We start from the raw sequence: 19,934 nt of genomic DNA on the forward strand, positions 1-19,934 counted from the left end.
ATGCTGTCTCACAGCTTCCATGTGGCAACAACCCTTTGGACCACATGAGTTCATACGTATGCACGGATATCTACAAGGTCACAAGGTGCGCATCTTGGTAGATGACAGTGCTACACACAATTTCATCAATTACGGATTGGTAAAAGCTCAAACTACCTCAAACTTCGAGTACCCACCGCTACAAGGTAGCATTGATGAATGGACATGATATTGAAATATGGGATAATCAATGCCGAGATGTTCCATTGGAAGTACAAGGGTACTCTACTTGTTTGGATTTTCAAGTTATGAACATGGAAAGGGCTGATGTGGTTCTTGGTAGGGAGTGGTTGCATAGCCTAGGGCCATCACTGATGTGTACCTATGAGCACAACAGTTTGATGTTTGATTCCCATGGCACACATGTGTTGTTGTCCACTGATTTTTACTGCCGAGCTTATGTAGCTTGTTTCTGATAATGAAATAGAGCAGGTTTTCTTGTGTTACTCACCGTCTCATTTTCTTTCTAACATTGAGTCTATTGAACATTCCTCAATGCTGCATGCTTCTCTCTCCTCTATTCCGCCAATTTCTAATTCTACACAAGCAAACGTTGCTAATTAGTTACACAAATTGTTAAAGGAGTTTCAAGATGTCTTTCCTAATGATTTGCTATCATGTTTACCACCGACACACTCAGTGCAACATGGCATTGACGTGGCTGTAGGCTATAAACCTGTTAGTAAACCACCTTACTGTATGAGTTACTCAGAGGCTGCTGAGGTGTAACGTCAGCTTGCTGAATAACTTAGCAGAGGGTTTATCCAAACCAGTTCTTCACCATGGGCTTCGCCTATCCTTTTGGTGAAGAAAAAGGACGGCAATATGAGCATGTGCGTAGACTATCGGGGTTTAAATGCGGTTATAGTTCAGAGGCGGAGGTGAAAAAATAGACGCGGTGGCCTCTACACCAAGACTATGCACAATGGCCTCATCATGGGGAATACGCAATAGGGGCACCACCTAGCAAGATATGCGGCTAGGACGCATACATATACACAATGAAACATGCCATGGAAAACAATTTCAAGATCCACACCCAAATGTGGAATGGGGTGGTCAGAGAATAAGGTGAGAGGAGTGGTGAGTGAGTGAGAATGGGCTCGCTACTCGTGCATGTAGTAAGGAATATAACGAGGTTAGGGATACATGCAAGTATTCTCACTTCTCATACAAAAGGTGGCGAATCCGCACACCTCAAGATGGAAGTAGCAAGATGATAGGAATATGAGAGGGAGAGAGAGTGTGTGTGTATGGTGGCGAATCCGTACACTTTAACATAAGCAGAAAAAAAAATGGCAAGGAACAAGCATATACCATACTCACAATGAGATGTATCCAAAGCGACACAAATTATGACACCAAGATGGAGTGTGTTGATTGCTTGCAAAAGATGAATACAATAGGTAGCGTATGGCAGGAAAATGAGAAGGGAACAAGATCGTAGGAGGCATAATGGAGAGATGGATGTTGATGGCGAGGAATATCATGAGTGTGTCCACCCTTCTTCTTCTTGAAATTGTGCCTTCAACCCTTAATTACAAGTGGTGTGGAGGTGTGGTGCTCATCTTTTGTTCATGGTGATGGTGATGATGACGGTGTTGTGATTATGTGATTAGGGTTCATGCTACAAGCATGTAGCACAAGAGTGTGTATGGATAGGTGTGTGTGTGTGTGTGTGTGTGTGTCTATCCCCTCCCCAAAGTGAGCTCTCATGGCCTCCTTATATAGGGAAGGAGGGAAGGATTTAGCAATATTTCTATTTGAGGTGAGTGTCCCACTTTGGTGAATAGGAAAATGGGGAGCATGTGACTGTGGCTCCCATCTTGTCTCCTCATTATTTAAAATACCAGAGTCAATAGAGAGAGAAGAAGAGAGAATGTGGGTAGGATGTAGAGGATAGGAGATATTTACAATAGTCTAGCTTTGGCTAGAGACATAATCTTATTAGGGAGAGAAAAGAGAGGTAAGAAATTTACAAGAGAGGTTGTCGAAGGTGGATAGTTGTTGATGAGGATGGATCCTCCAAAAATGGTGATAGAATCACTCTAGACTTGCCAAGACCTCATTAAAAGATCCTTGTCTCTTGTAATCATGCTTGAAGACTTGTAGAACCATAGCCATTCTAGAGGGAAGAAAACTAGGGATGGCCTGTGTCACCATTACATGAGAAACTGGGGTCCACTACCAAAATCATAGCTCCGTGTTCATAACTCCAAAAATTCTGAAAAAAATTGAGCTAAACGTTGAGATCATGAGCTACATCTTTCATGTTGAACGCTTGTTCAGATTCGGCGTTCTTCTCTACTTAAAAAATTCAGCCAAATAATGTATTATTTGTGGCTGCAAAGGTCTTTTGGTGGTCCCTTTTGAGTGGACTTCTCTCTTGCCTTCAAGTGTAAGCTCCTTCATGTGTATGAAAACATGACCTAGAGTTTTGAAAAGATTGACAATCATCTAGATGGAGGTATTATTGAAATTTGAAAGTGGGGTTGAGGTTTGAAAATGAAAACTAGTGAATAAAATATTTGGTAGGGTAGAATAATATACATACATGAAAAATATATTAGAAAATACTAAAATATATAATATAATTTAGAATATATATATTTAATATTTAAGTTCAAAAGAGAGATCAACAAAGAAAGATTACTTATTTATGCTACATCGTGATTGATTAGCATAAGTCTAATTTATTTAATGAAGGCTCAAACGTTTGTGAAAAAGGAAGAAAAAAATCAAAAGTAACTTATATAATTGGAAATATTTTGGTAAAAGGGAAAAAATATATGGGGGGGTTCCCATGCATGAAAAAGCTTGCCTCATTAGCCCTCCCCCTAAGGCTAGAGGTATTCATGCCTCTAGCTCTGTACTTGAGCATGTTGAAATAGAGTAGGATTTCTCCTTGGTGGCTGGTAGATCCTTGTAGGGAATAATGGATCCCTTGGAAACATGAGGCTCCCCAAAGTTCTTTTTGATGTCCACCTGGGTCCCACACTAAGCGTAAATCCATTGTATGCAATAATGCCTTCTTCATAAGATCACACTTATAATGATTCTTGAGTCCACAAGCTGCACAAGAATTAACTCTTGCATAAATGATAGAAGGTATGGAAAGAACTTGATCAGTCCTTGAAAGTATTCCAAAGAGGCACCATGCATGGCTTCCTCGCCAGACACATAGCCTAAAGGGAGTAAGAAGCCATAATCCTCATATCTTGCTTGTTGTCCTTCTTGATGCCAAATTGATAGACACCTGTTGCCCACATGGATAGATTGCATGGTTGATGCATGTTGCACAAGAGAGCCCACCATGTACAAAAGATAAACTGCAAACCACATTTTGAAAAATGACTCCATGTTACCACTAGTATGCAAAACCATTCTTCCTTGATGGGTGTGTCCTAGATTGATTCCACTGGTTGTTGATGTCAATCCTTCCACTCTTGTCGCAACCCAACTTAAAGAGCTTCCCAAATTAATGTTACACACAATGTTCACAATTGGAAAGGAAAACCTAAAGTTCCAGTAGACCTCAATTGCATTTCTCTGCATGAGTCTTTCTCTAGAAAGGACTTGCCAAGTGATCGTCAATATAACTTTTGGTCGTCTTCCACCAATCTTGTGCCATAGGGGTAGTTGAAGTGTCTTCACCACTTTCACCTGTGGTTGCAAATTTGAAGGGTCCACCTTGTTGTGGTTGAATGTGAGGCCCATTACCTCAATGGAGATATCACTTCCTTCACTCCCTCTTGACTCCTCCTCTAAAGTGGTTGAAGAGTCACCACTAGAAAACTCATCCATAGAGGTTTCTAGATCCATGTCACATTGCTGACCTTTCTTCATGTCGTAAAGTATTGGCCTCCCTTTTGCATCCTTCATCTGGATTATGCCAGTGTCCCAGTCCTACTTAGCTCTCATAGCCATAAGCCAAGGCCTCCCTAGAATGATAGGATAGCCCTCCCCTTTGTGTGGCATGACAAAGATGTCCACATCTACCTAGGTGTTGAATGCATTTATCCTAACTACATTTATGACACCAACACATTGAACTTTTAAATTATTTGCCATTTTGGCTCGGCATGGTGCCGGCTGACTCACCTCCAAACCCAAACGGTGCATCATTTTCTCACTCATGACGCATATTTGTGCGCCACCATCGATGTAGATATTGGAGATGTGTTGACCTTTGATGTAAGCATCCATCACTGGTAGTATGTCATCTAGATTCCTCCCAGAGATAGCCCCAGCTATCTTTGGCTTTTATCGTCTCGTGCTAACCATCTTTGTCCATTGTCTCCTCACCCTAGGTGCTAGGTGGAGTAATTAGGGCCAGGTGATTTTTGGGCCCTGCACAGAAACATCTTGAACCAAATCATATGGTTTAGAATATTCACCCAAAGAGAAATCTACAATGTCAATTTTACGTCGTGACTTGGACGGCTTTTTGCTAGATTCCCCTTTAGTCTTCATCTTTTCTTCCTTTTGGAAAGATTCACCATGCCTAGCGCATTTTTACCCCTATGGCATCTACTCCTTTAACCTTGGTCTTATCCTCCTCCACTTTCTCCTTTCCTTTACCTTCAAGACTGATGACGCTTACTGTTTGATTGCCAACTAGTGGTGGGGTTAAGGGTGGAATGAGAGGTTGTGGTGGTGGTGGTGGTTGTGGTTGAATGGGTGGTTGTAGGATTTGCATGGGTGGTGCTTGTTGTGGTGCCCTCGGTGGTGGTGGTCTTGATCTCGGTGGTGAAACCTGGTTTTGCCCGGCTCCTCTCTTGAAATTCTGCCTCCTTGGGTGTGGACAGTAGTACATGCCATGACCATCCTCCCCACAATTGTAGCAGTGGTCCTTCGTTGTCCTCTCCCTTGCTCTTGGTTGCGATTGTGTGCATGCCCTTGTTGTATCAAATGGACTGAGAGATTCTCAAGTTGATTGGTGATTCGATTGAGCAGGTCTTGCTGATCTTCAATTGGTTCTTGTGGTTGAATCCTCTGGGCGGCTGTTGTAGGTGGTGCTAGAGGTGGTCGGGTCCTAACGGCTTCCTCTTCATCAATATTCCTGGCTTGTAGGTGCAACTTCTTGTCTTTAAGGCGGGCCACTTCAACTGCTAGCTCATACGTAGCAAGAAACCTTCCCTTCACCTTCTCTTTAAGAGTTGGCCATAACCCAGCCACAAACCGATCCTTCTTTAGGAAATCAGGTGCCCCCTCATCCTCTCTTAGCGATGCAACCCATCGCCCCCATAAATCTACAAACTTTGACTCATATGATGCGTATTCTAGCATACTGCCCTGCTTCAACTCTGTCAACAATTGCCATAGCTTCTCTTATGTTGTGCCCTCTCCAAAACGCTTGACAAAAGATGCTCTTAATAAGTCCCACCGTTCCTTGGTTGCTTGTGCCAAGGCATTGTACCATGATCTTGCCTCCACCTTCATTAGAAGTGGGAAGATGTGCAAGCGCGAAGCATCATCATCTCTTGCAGAGATGACACATGCTATTTCCAAGTTGTCTAGAAATTCTGTAGCATCCTCACCCACCTTACCAGTAAAGGTTGGAAATGCTACACTTTCCATTGTGAGCGTGATAAAATTAACTCGACTTAGAAATCTTTTTTTTTTTTTTTAATAAATAGAGATTCAATACATGGGTGCTCGATAGATGGAAAACATACTATACAAGGATGAAAATAACTACATCAAAAGACACTTCATGATTAATCATAGGGAGGATAAAGGGTAGAGAAGAGGTGTTTATCTCTTGCAGTCGTTCTCTACCAAACATGGTTGTAATGATATGCTGATAAAACATCTTGCGGTTCAAGATTACTTTGATTGATTGAATTCGTTGTGGTGCATAAGTTTGGTTCCTTGTAAAAGGTTGATGTGTTGGGTCCATCACATGATAATTCGAAAAGGCTCTATCCTTTGTGGTGGAAGTTTATAGTTGGAGGTGTAGAGCTCTTGGTAGTCGAGGTCAAATTTATAGTACCACGGGACAAGGTTGTCTTCGTCTTCTAGCTCTACGACTGTCCCTCTAGAAAGCTCTTGGAAAAGCCTGAACTCTCTCTCTTTGAGCAACTTCACTTTTCTACAAGATAGAGTGCCATCTAGTGTATACACAGGTGTGATGAGGTAGGTGGTGAGTCTTACCACTTGTATTAATCCAAGTTGGATGGATACATAGCAAGCTGTAAAGTCGTCATCATAGCCTTGATTCACAAGCAACACCCCTTGAAGGTGGAGGGTCTTGTCTTTCCGCCAAGCAAAACCTGTGTCAAAGACCTTGTCAATGACAAGCTCCGCCACTTCACTCGGTAAACGACGTAGAATCCATGCTGCTGTTTCTAGTTCCTGGCTCATGAGATGAGAGTGAGGTATAGAAAGACTTTGGAGAATTTACCAATTTGTTTTGGAGATGGGGTGATTGTCGGCGTTGGAAAACCCTTGAATCTTTTGGTGCAAGGGAGAGGGAGGGACCACGCGTTCGTAGTAGCTTCCTCAAGTTGTGAAGGCTTGTTGTGGATGTAGGTGGAATAGGTGGCAAAGATGTGGACGTAGATGTATAGAAGCCTGGCGCTACTTGAAAGCCTACTGATGTGAGAACGCCTGTGCGGATGTCGAGGGAGAAAATGATGGCCTTTTCTTCACTTTGGATTGCACTCATGTCGAAGGTGCGGTTTTTGGCTACAATGTGAGCATGATGCAGCTTGTGCCTTGCTTTTACGCTTTCGGGGATGATGAGAAATGTAAACAATTTGAGTAGGGAAAGAGGGTCTTACCACCTCTTCTATGCTAACAATACAACACCCTTGCAAGAGTGTCTTGATGACTTGAGTCAAACCTTCTTGAAGCTCCTCCTCTTCAGTGGTCCAATTAGAGAATTCAAGAAGCCACTCGTCCATGAAGAGAAGTAAACATGTCAGCCTTGTAAACTGAAGGTCTGGAGTTCGATCCTCCGTGGGGGCACCAAATGAGAGGAGGAGGTGAAAAAATAGACCCGATGGCCTCTACACCAAGACTATGCACAATGGCCTCATCATGGGGAATACGCAATAGGGGCACCACCTAGCAAGATATGTGGCTAGGACGCATACATATACACAATGAAACATGCCATGGAAAACAATTTCAAGATCCACACCCAAATGTGGAATGGGGTGGTCAGAGAATAAGGTGAGAGGAGTGGTGAGTGAGTGAGAATGGGCTCGCTACTCATGCATGTAGTAAGGAAGATAACGAGGTCAGGGATACATGCAAGTATTCTCACTTCTCATACAAAAGGTGGCGAATCCGCACACCTCAAGATGGAAGTAGCAAGATGATAGGAATATGAGAGGGAGAGAGAGTGTGTGTGTGTGTATGGTGGCGAATCCGCAAACCTTAACATAAGCAGAAAAAAAAATGGCAAGGAACAAGCATATACCATACTCACAATGAGATGTATCCAAAGCGACACAAAGTATGGCACCAAGATGGAGTGTGTTGATTGCTTTCAAAAGATGAATACAATAGGTAGCGTATGGCAGGAGAATGAGAAGGGAACAAGATCATAGGAGGCATAATGGAGAGATGGGAGTTGATGGCGAGGAATATCATGAGTGTGTCCACCCTTCTTCTTCTTGAAATTGTGCCTTCAACCCTTAATTACAAGTGGTGTGGAGGTGTGGTGCTCATCTTTTGTGCATGGTGATGGTGATGATGACGGTGTTGTGATTATGTGATTAGGGTTCATGCTACAAGCATGTAGCACAAGAGTTTGTATGGATAGGTGTGTGTGTGTGTCTATCCCCTCCCCAAAGTGACCTCTCATGGCCTCCTTATATAAGGAAGGAGGGAAGGATTTAGCAATATTTCTATTTGAGGTGAGTGTCCCACTTTGGTGACTAGGAAAATGGGGAGCATGTGACTGTGGCTCCCATCTTGTCTCCTCATTATTTAAAATACCAGAGTCAATAGAGAGAGAAGAAGAGAGAATGTGGGTAGGATGTAGAGGATAGGAGATATTTACAATAGTCTAGCTTTGGCTAGAGACATAAGCTTATTAGGGAGAGAAGAGAGAGGTAAGAAATTTACAAGAGAGGTTGTCGAAGGTGGATAGTTGTTGATGAGGATGGATCCTCCAAAAACGATGATAGAATAACTCTAGGCTTGCCAAGACCTCATTCAAAGAGCCTCGTCTCTTGTAATCATGCTTGAAGACTTGTAGAACCATAGCCATTTTAGAGGGAAGAAAACTAGGGATGGCCTGTGTCACCATTGCATGAGAAACTGGGGTCCACTACCAAAATCATAGCTCCGTGTTCATAACTCCAAAAATTCTGAAAAAAATTGAGCTAAAAGTTGAGATCACAAGCTACATCTTTCATGTTGAACGCTCCTTCATATTCGGAGTTCTTCTCTACTTAAAAAATTCAGCCAAATAATGTATTATTTGTGGCTGCAAAGGTCTTTTGGTGGTCCCCTTTGAGTGGACTTCTCTCTTGCCTTCAAGTGTAAGCTCCTTCATGTGTATGAAAACATGAACTAGAGTTTTGAAAAGATTGGCAATCATCTAGATGGAGGTATTATTGAAATTTGAAAGTGGGGTTGAGGTTTGAAAATGAAAACTAGTGAATAAAATATTTGGTAGGGTGGAATAATATACATACATGAAAAATACATTAGAAAGAGATAGATCAAAAGAGAGATCAACAAAGAAATCTTACTTATTTATGCTACATCGTGATTGATTAACATAAGTTTAATTTATTTAATAAAAGCTGAAACGTTTGTGAAAAAGGAAGAAAAAAATCAAAAGTAACTTATATAATAAGAAATATTTTGGTAAAAGGGCAAAAATATATGGAGGGGTTTCCATGCATGGAAAAGCTTGCCTCACAGTTAAGAACAAATACCCATTGCAAGGGTAGATGAGTTATTTGATAAGCTAACTCATGCTCGCATTTTTACGAAAATCGACTTGCGATCAGGATATCACCAACTGCGTATTCGGCTTGCCGATATACCTAAGGCTGCATTCCGAACACGGTTTTGACATTACGAGTTTTTGGTTATGCCCTTTGGGTTAACCAATGCGCCCGCGACATTCATGACACTTATGGATAGTGTCTTGAAACCATATTTAGGCATATTTGTCATTGTGTTCCTCGATGACATTCTAGTTTATAGTTCTTTTGAAGAAGAGCACTTACAACATCTCAGGCAGGTGTTTGAGTTGTTACGGGCGAACAAGTTATATGCCAAGGAATCTAAATGTGATTTTCTCAAGGAAGAAATTCATTATTTAGGGCATGTCATTTCAGCTAATGGCCTTTACATGGATCAATCCAAAGTGGATACCATCCGGAAATGGACACCTCCTAAAAATCTGAAACAATTACAGATCTTTTTAGGCTTTGCAGGTTTTTACCGAAGGTTCGTTAAAAACTATGCTCACCTTGCTGTACCTATCACGGACCAACTAAAAGGCAAAGGTAAGGCTTTTCAGTGGGGTTCCTCTCAACAGGAGAGTTTTGAAACACTCAAAGATGCATTAGCAACAGCTCCTATACTAGCTACTGTAGATCCTTTGGAACCATTCATTTTGGAACGGATGCCAGTGACCATTGCCGAGAAATTTGCAGTCTTGCCAGGAAAGCACCGGGCTTATGGCTATGAGAGTTTGTAATAGAACTCAACAAAAACTATATGAAGGAGTTAAACCATAGATGCCATGAAGACTAGGGTTTGGAAAGAAGTGCAATCAAAGAAGACTCACTCTTTCTCTCTTGCACTCACACACACAAAGAAAGAACACAAAAGAGAATGTCAAAACAATACGAAAATGAAAACATCAAGGCTATGGTCATATCGTATCATGGGTAATATGAAAGGTTTAATAGATGAGTTAATGGCATTCAATCTTGACTGACCAAATAGGCTACGAATTGTTCTTTGGAATTGTAGTTTTGTGCTTACCATAATATATATATTTTGTCTAGTGATTGGGATTAATTGTGTGTACAAATCCTCTTGGTTCATAGCAGGATAACTACGCTTACGTCAAAACAAAAGTTATAGTCTATGAGAGGTAGTATGATGGGATCCGGTGATAGAAGTATTTCATTAAGCCTTTCTGGACCAAAGAAAAACACTATACGTTGTTGAAAGTGTATTTTTCGGCTAATCCATACGTTAATTCTAATAGATCGTACACAGTGAAAGCGATAGAAATGATCATCATGTGGGTTTTTCATTTAGGATAGTATGTGAGAAATGTAGATATGAGAGAAGTGAAGAGATGAGAAGTTTCCCTCCCAAGCCCTATTCTTGCCCGTAGGCAATAAGGATACTGCGGGGAGAGATGTACTTGTAGAAAAGAGAACCTAGAATTTGCAGAGAGGATGAATTACTAAGAATGAGAGACATAGGTTTGGTTAAGGAGATCAGATTAGATACATACATACATACATATATATATATGTCGGATTAGAAATAAAAAAGAAAACAACAAGAAATCAAGAAAACATCAATGTAGAACACATCTTACTTGACAAACCCTTCGGCACCATTATTGACGGAGAGAGAAGAAGAGGGGAGCACTCCACTTTGATTGATACGCCAAGCACAACACCTTATTTGATTAGAGTTGATCTTCCAAAGATAGCATACAAGAATGGCTAGTCTTCCTCTAGGAGAAAGTGTAGGCTTGAGCTTATGTTAATGGGGCTAAGTACAATTAGGCATTACTACTCACTCCTTCAAGAATTCCTCTCATCAATGGCTTGAATGATTGAGTTCCTTTTCAAGGAAGAAGATGTCCCCTTTTATAGGTGAAGGGAACCCCCAAGGGTTTACACAAGAAGAGAGGAGCCAGTGTGAATAGGAATTGGAAAAGTTGGAAATGAGCTATCCCTTCATGATGTGGGCAGAGTGGGGTCCGGTATTTTGATCATATCTCCAACCGTGGCTCCAAATAAAAAAGTACAAATATGGGCAGAACTTCAGCTCATTAGCTACGATTTTCATTTTAAAATCATTTTCCAATTCGGATTGGAACCTTGTGTAAAAAAATCATCAAAATAGGGTCCATTTCAGGCAGCAAAAGTGTTCCCGTGGTCCCCTTAGCCTAGAGTTTCATTTAATTCCAAAGGACACTTCATGCCATATGAAAGCATGACATTGCGCCTTGACAAAGTTTTGTAATCATGCTTGCAATAATGCATTAAAATAAGTGTATATTTGAAATCATGCCACCTAGTGTCCCACTAGGATTTGATTCCCTCCTAGTAGCTATTTAAAAAGAAATATAAGAAAAGTATAAAAAATACATAGAATATATATATATTGGAGTTTACCCTAGATATAGGATCTAGCTAGGGTGTGAGATGATAATAAGATAGTAGAAATAAAGAATCAATTCTTTTTGCCCCAAGTTAAAGAGGCAGAGCTATTGAGCTTTTCCCATAGTATTTTCTGATGGTAAAGTAAGGATAGGTTACCCTTGAGAAAAATAATAGGATGAGATAGAAGGATTATTATTATACTTAAATATGCATATGTACATTATAGGAAAGATAATTATGTATCTAAAAAGTTACAAGGTAGATCTTGTAGCATGCGTTCCCACTATGTACGTGTCACAGCACGACATCCACCGCCTCTAAACCTGCACATCCTCCGGTATGTGCCACATTATTTCTTTGTAAGATCAGCCCTCTTGTACATCTTCCTTGCTTTCTTCTTCACTGGATGATTCCAAATCTTCATCTTCACTTTGATCTTTACCTGTGGTTTGCTCTTCTTCCTCATCAACATCTTCTGGATCATTGTCTCCTCTTCTCTTAAACATTTTGATCCTTTTTCCTGCAATGGGAATCTTTACTTTTGTACCATCTAGTTCAGACAAGCTCTAAGTAGCATTTTCATGCACATGCTCTAAAACATACGGTCCAAACCATCTTTTTGAAAACTTACGCATGACTGTGTGCTGGTTATCAAGGCTTCTATCATGCACCAAAACCCAGTCACCTTTGTCAATTGATTTGCACCTTGTTTTTCAACCTTGCATTTTTGAGTCGTTTTTTTGCAGCTTCAATGTCTCCAGGTCTTCTCTCTAGCTGCCTTATACGCAGTGCAAGGAGATCTTCCCTGCTAAGCCCCTCTTGCCAAGGTAGTACATTCCATGTGGGAATTGTATCTTCAATTGGCATCACTGGCTTTTGACCATACATTAGCTCCGCAGGCATGTAGACAGTTACTGAGCTATGTGTTGTACGATCAGCCCATAAAGAATATGGTAACAATTTTGGCCACTCACCAACTCTTCCTTCGCAAGCCTTGGCCAAAGCTTTGATGATAGGAGGATACCCTCTTTCACTCTTTCCAATTCCTTTAGGGTTGTAAGTTGTAGTAAGAGAAACCTTGATTCCTAATCTAGAAAATAACTCTCTTGCTTCTTCAGCATCCAGTTCACCTCTATCTGCAGTGATTTTTCCCACACAACCATAACGGCAAATCACCTCATCAAGAAGGAATTTGCACATAGCTTCTGTGGTTTTAGCTCTTAATGCTCTTCCTTCAACCTGGTTAGTTAGGTCCTCTCGTGCAAGAACCAAGTATCTCATCTACCAGAGTCCTAGAGGCTAGATCCACAACCCATTTATAGTGCATGGCTAGTGGACATGTAGGGTGCAATCCATCACGATGTCAGACATTTGAATACTTTTGACAAGTTACACATGACTCTAAAAATTGAGATACATCTTTATACATACCCTTCCACCGGTATTTTTCTTTCAACTTGGAGAAGGTTGCCCACACACCCCTATGTCCAACCCATAGACTCTCATGAAACTCTTGCATGAGCTTTACTTGAGTCTCTTTTTTACATATAACCCGTTGTGGTGTAGCACCCTTTTGTTTAGGATTCTTCCACAAGTAACCATCCCTCAAAAAGTACCCATATGCTTTCCTGCGTATCCTCTTGAATTCTTGTTCAGACCAATCATCCTGTTTTGTTAGAGTACTCAAGTAGCTTCCAATAGAAAGCCAATCACCTTCATAAAGATCTTTCAAGAACAATTCAAGTGAATTATTCATGCAGACATTGTTACCTTTGACATGAGAGATAGAATAGAACTTTGTACCTACATCATCTCCCTCATCAATCATTTGTGACTCATCTTCATACCTTGCCCTTGATAGCATATCTGCCACTGTATTGTCTTTACTTGCAATGTGCTTAAACTCAGGATTTAAGGACTTAATGTAGGCAATCCACCGCAACATAGCAATGTATGGAGTTGAGCAGCATGTAATCATCCCAAGAAGTGGTAGACAATCTGTTTCTACAACCACACATGCTCCAATTAGGTACTCTTTCCCACTTTTCAAGGCTGTAACCATACCCCATAACTCTCTCTTTATCTGTGGATAGTTTCTTTGGCGAGCACTTAGCACCTTTTCTCCAAATCTTACCACATACCTATGTCCTTCTTTGTCATCTTGCCCTATTGCCCATCCTATCCCTGTAGGACTGATGTCTACTGTCACAATTACTGGCCTTTGACATTCATAGTCTACCTTTCTCAAAGTTGTTGCTGTCTGGAGCAACTCCTTTAGCTTTTTCATGGATTTTACATGTGCTTCTGTCCATTTAAACTTCTGATTCTTTCTAAGAAGCTGATAAAGAGGATCAGCTACATGTGCATAATGTGGAATCCAAATAACATAGAAGACACATGCTCCCAGAACCCTTCTAACCTCAGTGATGCTAGTGCACGTTTCTTTCATTCTTTGGATGGCATCTACCTTTGTTGGACAAGGTTTCCTACCATATGGCATGCACATGTACCCCGCAATAAGCACTTCATTGACACCAAACATAGACTTTTTCCCTGACAATGTAAGATTCACTTTTTCCAACCTAGACAAAATTTTATCACAATCATTTATGTGATTTACCACAAACCTGCGACATCCCTTGAGATCCAAAGCTTCATCTTTGTCACCTTCTTCACATCCTTTGATAGGCAAATCATCAATGAAAGGCATTGTGATTTCAGGAATAAAGTCACGTAAGACCTTATTCATCCCATTCATCATATATGAAACCGAGCTGGTTGCTCCCTGTGGCAAGGTACACATCCTTACCAAACCCAAAGGTGTCCTCATGGTTGTCAAGTCTCTGCTTTCGATTGCAAGCTGAAATTGATCATACCCTGAGTAGAGATCCCCCATTGAGTAGATTGCCCTCCCTGCAAATGCCTCTGCAAACTCATCCACCATTGGACCTGTACCTACATTTCTAATTGTCACCTTGTTCACTGGTTGCATATCTTGGATGAAGCATAGAGAACTATTCTTCTTCGGAACTGTGAACCACCTTTTTGAGTATGGAGCACAAGAAGGCTCCAAGATTCCCATTTTGATTTTCTCATTCAGTAGCTCTACTAACTTTGGCAAATGAGCCTTTGGAACCGGAATAGGCCGCAAATTCCAAGGCACATGAGGTATTGTGAAAATTACCATAGGAGCTACAATAGAAGGATCAACACATCCTATCTCATGTGGCTCAAATGCAAAAGCCTTACCATGCTTTGAAAGCATTTCTTTGAAGCACTTTGTCTCCTCCTGTGTTAGAAACTCCTCGCGACCAATCTGCAAGTCTTGGAAAGACTCCTTTGTGAAGGTATGCCCAATCTTTTTAGGATTCCTCAAACTTGGTTGTAAAGAAGCCTGCTCAATCTTTTCCCTGTTATTGGGTGGTAAGGGTGAAGCTACTGGTTTCACCTTCTTTGCTACACTCTTGTATTTAGTTTCAACATGGACTTCTAGGCCAACTGTTTGGCTTTCTTTAAAGGCTTCTATTACTTGATACATTTTCATAGAGAAAACTTCCACAACTTCATTTTCAAGATGCAAATTAGACCCCATTATAGCATCAAGCTCACCCATAGTATCTACAAAAGAAACTTGTTCACACAAACCCAAAACATTTTTAGTAGGCTGTAGCAACCCACTCTTTTTCATGCCTATTTGTACATTATGCACATATTGCCTCTCACATCTCTTCAAATCTTCAAGTTTTGTAAAACATACTGATCCATTCTTTGTTACCAAGGAGCTTGTTGAAAACGCTTCACCTATTTTTGGATTAGGCGAGACCCTTTTTCTTTCTGTACCACTGCAATCCTGCTTTACAATGGTACTTGGCCAAAACCCATCATTTCTCTATGATCATGAAACTCTTTGCTTACCTTTGGTAGAGGATGTTCTCTGAGGTTGTCACAATTTCTTTCATGGTTCACGCAAACTGTGAGAAATTGGACAGCTCGTTTACCATCTTTGCTACGTATCCTAGCATATGCTGAACCATCATCCATTACCTTTGTTTCCATTCGCACTCCCACAATGTAGGGCTGTCCAAGGACGAGATGAAATGAAGATGTATCCTGTACAAAGAAGTTTTGGTCAATCTTTACATCACCTATTGTTACCTTCACACCTGGACATGCTGCATATAATTCACCGGATGAATTGTTTGCCACTTTTACCATCCAGCCATGATCTGTGTCCATCGGTCATTTGCACTTGTTGTAGAGACTCTTTGACATTATATTTATTTTTGAACCATGGTCACTCAAGGCAACAAATGGCTCTTCAAGATCACCTACCTTCACCAAAGTTTCTGTAGTAGCCCTTGCCCATGACTTCGTGAATAGTAACTCCTAGGAATATCTTCAACTTCTTCATCATCATTTGAGAAATACACTTGCTTCACTCTCCCACTAGATTGGTAGCATCCTACCATAGCTCCATCATTCTCCTTATTTTGCAGTTGCATCCCTTGTGTCTTTGAGGTTTCCCCTTCAACCTGTGGACGAGAATCTTCAGCAAGGGTTTGCCTCTTCCTCTTGATGATGTCAATGATCTCCTCATGGAATTCACGCTTTGCAATGCCAAGAACTTCTCCCAGAGTAAACTCAATCTTGCTATTCAAGATCCTTTCCTCCAAGACTTTCTTTAAATCTGTAGCAACCTCAATATCAGATTGTAATTTATAAGTTGGGCCTTTTGTCTTACCTTTCGTTGGCTCTTTCTTCTTTCCTGTTGTAGACTCCTCCATGAGTACTTCAGGTGGAGATGCTCCTTGTGTGGAGGGTGTTTGAGAAGGCATTGAGTCGCTTCTTCCCCCATTTCTAGAAGCTCTTTTTGATGGTCCTTCATCAGCATTCTCACGTCTGCGCTTCTCTTCTACAATTGCCTCATTTTGTTGTCATTTTGTAATGTAGGCATGCACTGACAATGAATCCACTGGATCATTCCATCCTGTTTCTAGACGTATGCAATCACCTGCTTCATGTAGAATCTCTTTTGTAAGCTTTCCCTTTTTAGCTAATTGCATGACATTTAGCCAAATTTGACCATGATGGTCACTCACCTCTTCATCACAAAATGTTCAATTTTTACTCCATAAGTAGCTGCCTCAACTGAAGAGGTGGCATGCTTAGTTGCCATATCTTCAACTAAGGTTTGCATTCCCCCCTTTCCAAAGTTATTTCTCAAGGGTAGACCTGTCTCTCTTAAGTGGATTTTACCATCCTTAAAAAAGACAACATCTTTTGACAAAGCATCACTAAAATCATCACAATCCCTTCTTACATGGTCTGTACTATCACACCAAATACATCTATTAACAAACCCTTCTTTGGGCTGTTGTCTTTGCCTAGGAAGTGGCCCTGATGGTTGGCCTTTTTCTTCAAGCTTTGCAAACTTCACCTTCAAGTCACGCATTCCCTTCACAATCTCATCTAGCATGGACTCATCAAACTTAGGAGCGATAAAAGTAGGCTTTACCATTTTGTCAGAAGTTGAGGTGGAAGGACTTGTAGTGTTTACTACCATCTTGTCCCTTCTTCTTTGTCGCTTGGAAAGCAATGAGACAACACCTTCAACCTCATTCCAGTTGGTCTTTAGTCCTTGCTCAGCATCTTTATCTTCAAGAAGAAGCTCCAAATGTTCTTGAAACTCTTTACCTGCAGTTTGTAAGAAAAGATATGTCTTCTCTGCATCTAGTGTGGCCGTTTCTGTCCTGGTGAGTTATGCATAGCGCCGCTCAAATTTCCTAAGTAGCTCTGTTATTGATAGTCCTTGCTTTGGCTTGACTACCCATTCTAAGAATGTCCTTTTGGTCACTCTCTCAGAGTCCTCCATGAAATATTCCTCCTTTAAAGCTACTTTGAGTTCTTCCCAATTTCTCCCATGCCCATCTTTAATTACCCTAACATGCTCTCTAATTTCTGGAGCAAAAACTAGCTCAAAGCTTTGAATCATCTCACCTTCTGACACGGGATGCAGCTCCATCTCCTTCACATACTCGCGTAAATACTTGGTTACATCTTTGCCATTGAACTGATCCATTCTATTGACGACTGCTTGTATGGCCTTCGTTGCTGAAATCTCCCTTCTTTCAATGGCATGTTGTTGTTGCATGAACATTGCAAATGCTTGAAACATTTGCATTGTTGCTGGGTCAAAATGCATACTCAGTTCCTCAACATGATCACCCATGGTTATCCACAAAATCTCACCCTGGCAGTTTCGCCTCGGGTTCACCAAAAATATGTCGTGAAATTTGCGGTCTTGCAAGGAAAGCACTGGGCTTATTGCTGTGAGAGTTTGTGAGAGAACTCAACAAAAACTATATGAAGGAATTAAACCATAGATGCCATGAAGACTAGGGTTTCGAAAGAAGTGCAATCAAAGAAGACTCACTCTTTCTCTCTTGCACTCACACACACAAAGAAAGAACACAAAAGAGAATGTCAAAACAATACGAAAATGAAAACATCAAGGCTATGTTCATATCGTATCATGGGTAATATAAAAGGGTTAATAGATGAGTTAATGGCATTCAATCTTGACTGACCAAATAGGCTACGAATTGTTCTTTGGAATTGTAGTTTTGTGCTTACCATAATATATATATTTTGTCTAGTAATTTGGATTAATTGTGTGTACAAATGCTCTTGGTTCATAGCAAGATAACTACGCTTACGTCGAAAGAAAAGTTATACTCTATGAGAGGTAGTATGATGGGATCCGGTGATAGAAGTATTTCATTAAGCCTTTCTGGGCCAAAGAGAAACACTATACGTTGTTGAAAGTGTATTTTTCGGCTAATCCATACGTTAATTCTAAAAGATCATACAGAGTGAAAGCGATAGAAATGATCATCATGTGGATTATTCATCTAGGATAGTATGTGAGAAATGTAGATATGAGAGAAGTGAAGAGATGAGAAGTTTCCCTCCCAAGCCCTATTCTTGCCTGTAGGCAATAAGGATACTGCGGGGAGAGATGTACTTGTAGAAAAGAGAACCTAGAATTTGCAGAGAGGATGAATTACTAAGAATGAGAGACATAGGTTTGGTTAAGGAGATCAGATTAGATACATACATACATACATATATATATATATATATATATATATATATATATATATATATATATATATATATATATATCGGATTAGAGATGAAAAATAAAACAACAAGAAATCAAGAAAACATCAATGTAGAACACATCTTACTTGACAAACCCTTCCGCACCATTATTGATGGAGAGAGAAGAAGAGGGGAGCACTCCACTATGATTGATACGCCAAGTACAACACCTTATTTGATTAGAGTTGATCTTCCAAAGATAGCGTACAAGAATGGCTAGTCTTCCTCTAGGAGAAAGTGTAGGCTTGGGCTTATGTTAATGGGGCTAAGTACAATTAGGCATTACTACTCACTCCCTTAAGAATTCCTCTCATCAATGGCTTGAATTCTTGAGTTTCTTTTCAAGGAATAAGAGGTCCACTTTTATAGGTGAAGGGAACCCCCAAGGGTTTACACAAGAAGAGAGGAGCCGGTGTGAATAGGAATTGGAAAAGTTGGAAATGAGCTGTCCTTGCATGATGTGGGCGGACTGGGGTCCAGTATTATGATCATATCTCCTGAACCGTGGTTTTAAATAAAAAAATTAAAAATATGGGCAGAAACGTCAGCTCATTAGCTACGATTTTCATTTTAAAATCATTTTCCAATTCGGATTGGAACCTTGTGTAAAAAATTCATCAAAATAGGGTCCATTTCTTGCAGCAAAAGTCTTCCCGTGGTCCCCTTAGCCTAGACTTTCATTTAATTCCAAAGGACACCTCATGCCATATGAAAGCATGACATTGCTCCTTGTTAAAGTTTTGTAATCATGCTTGAAATAATACATTAAAATAAGTGTATCTTTGAAATCATGCCACCTAGTGTCCCACTAGGATTTGGTTCCCTCCTAGTAGCTATTTAAAAAGAAATATAGGAAAAGTATAAGAAATACATAGAATATATATATATTGGAGTTTACCCTAGATATAGGATCTAGCTAGGGTGTGAGATGATAATGAGATAGTAGAAATAAAGAATCAATGGTTTTTGCCTCAAGTTAAAGAGGCGGAGCTATTGAGCTTTTCCCATAGTATTTTCTGATGGTAAAGTAAGGATAGGTTACCCTTGTGAAAAATAATAGGATGAGATAGAAGGCTTATTATTATACTTAAATATGCATATGTACATTATAGGAAAGATAATTATGTATCTAAAAAGTTACAAGATAGATCTTGTAGCATGCGTTCCCACTATGTACGTGTCACAGCACGACACCGTGCTATTGGAGCAGTCCTTTTAGAAGACGGATGGCCAATTGCATTTGAAAGTAAGAAGCTGGATGCACCTCAGCAAAATTATTCTGCTTACAAACGTGAACTCTATGCAATACTGCTTGTCTTAAAGACATGGCATCACTATCTGTATGGTGCTCAGTTCGAGATTGTGTTTGACCATGAAAGCATCAAATGGTTTACACAACAA

Source organism: Adiantum capillus-veneris, chromosome 5 (genome assembly GCF_014529385.1).
Source record: "Adiantum capillus-veneris isolate H3 chromosome 5, ASM1452938v2, whole genome shotgun sequence".
Classification (NCBI taxonomy): Eukaryota; Viridiplantae; Streptophyta; class Polypodiopsida; order Polypodiales; family Pteridaceae; genus Adiantum; species Adiantum capillus-veneris.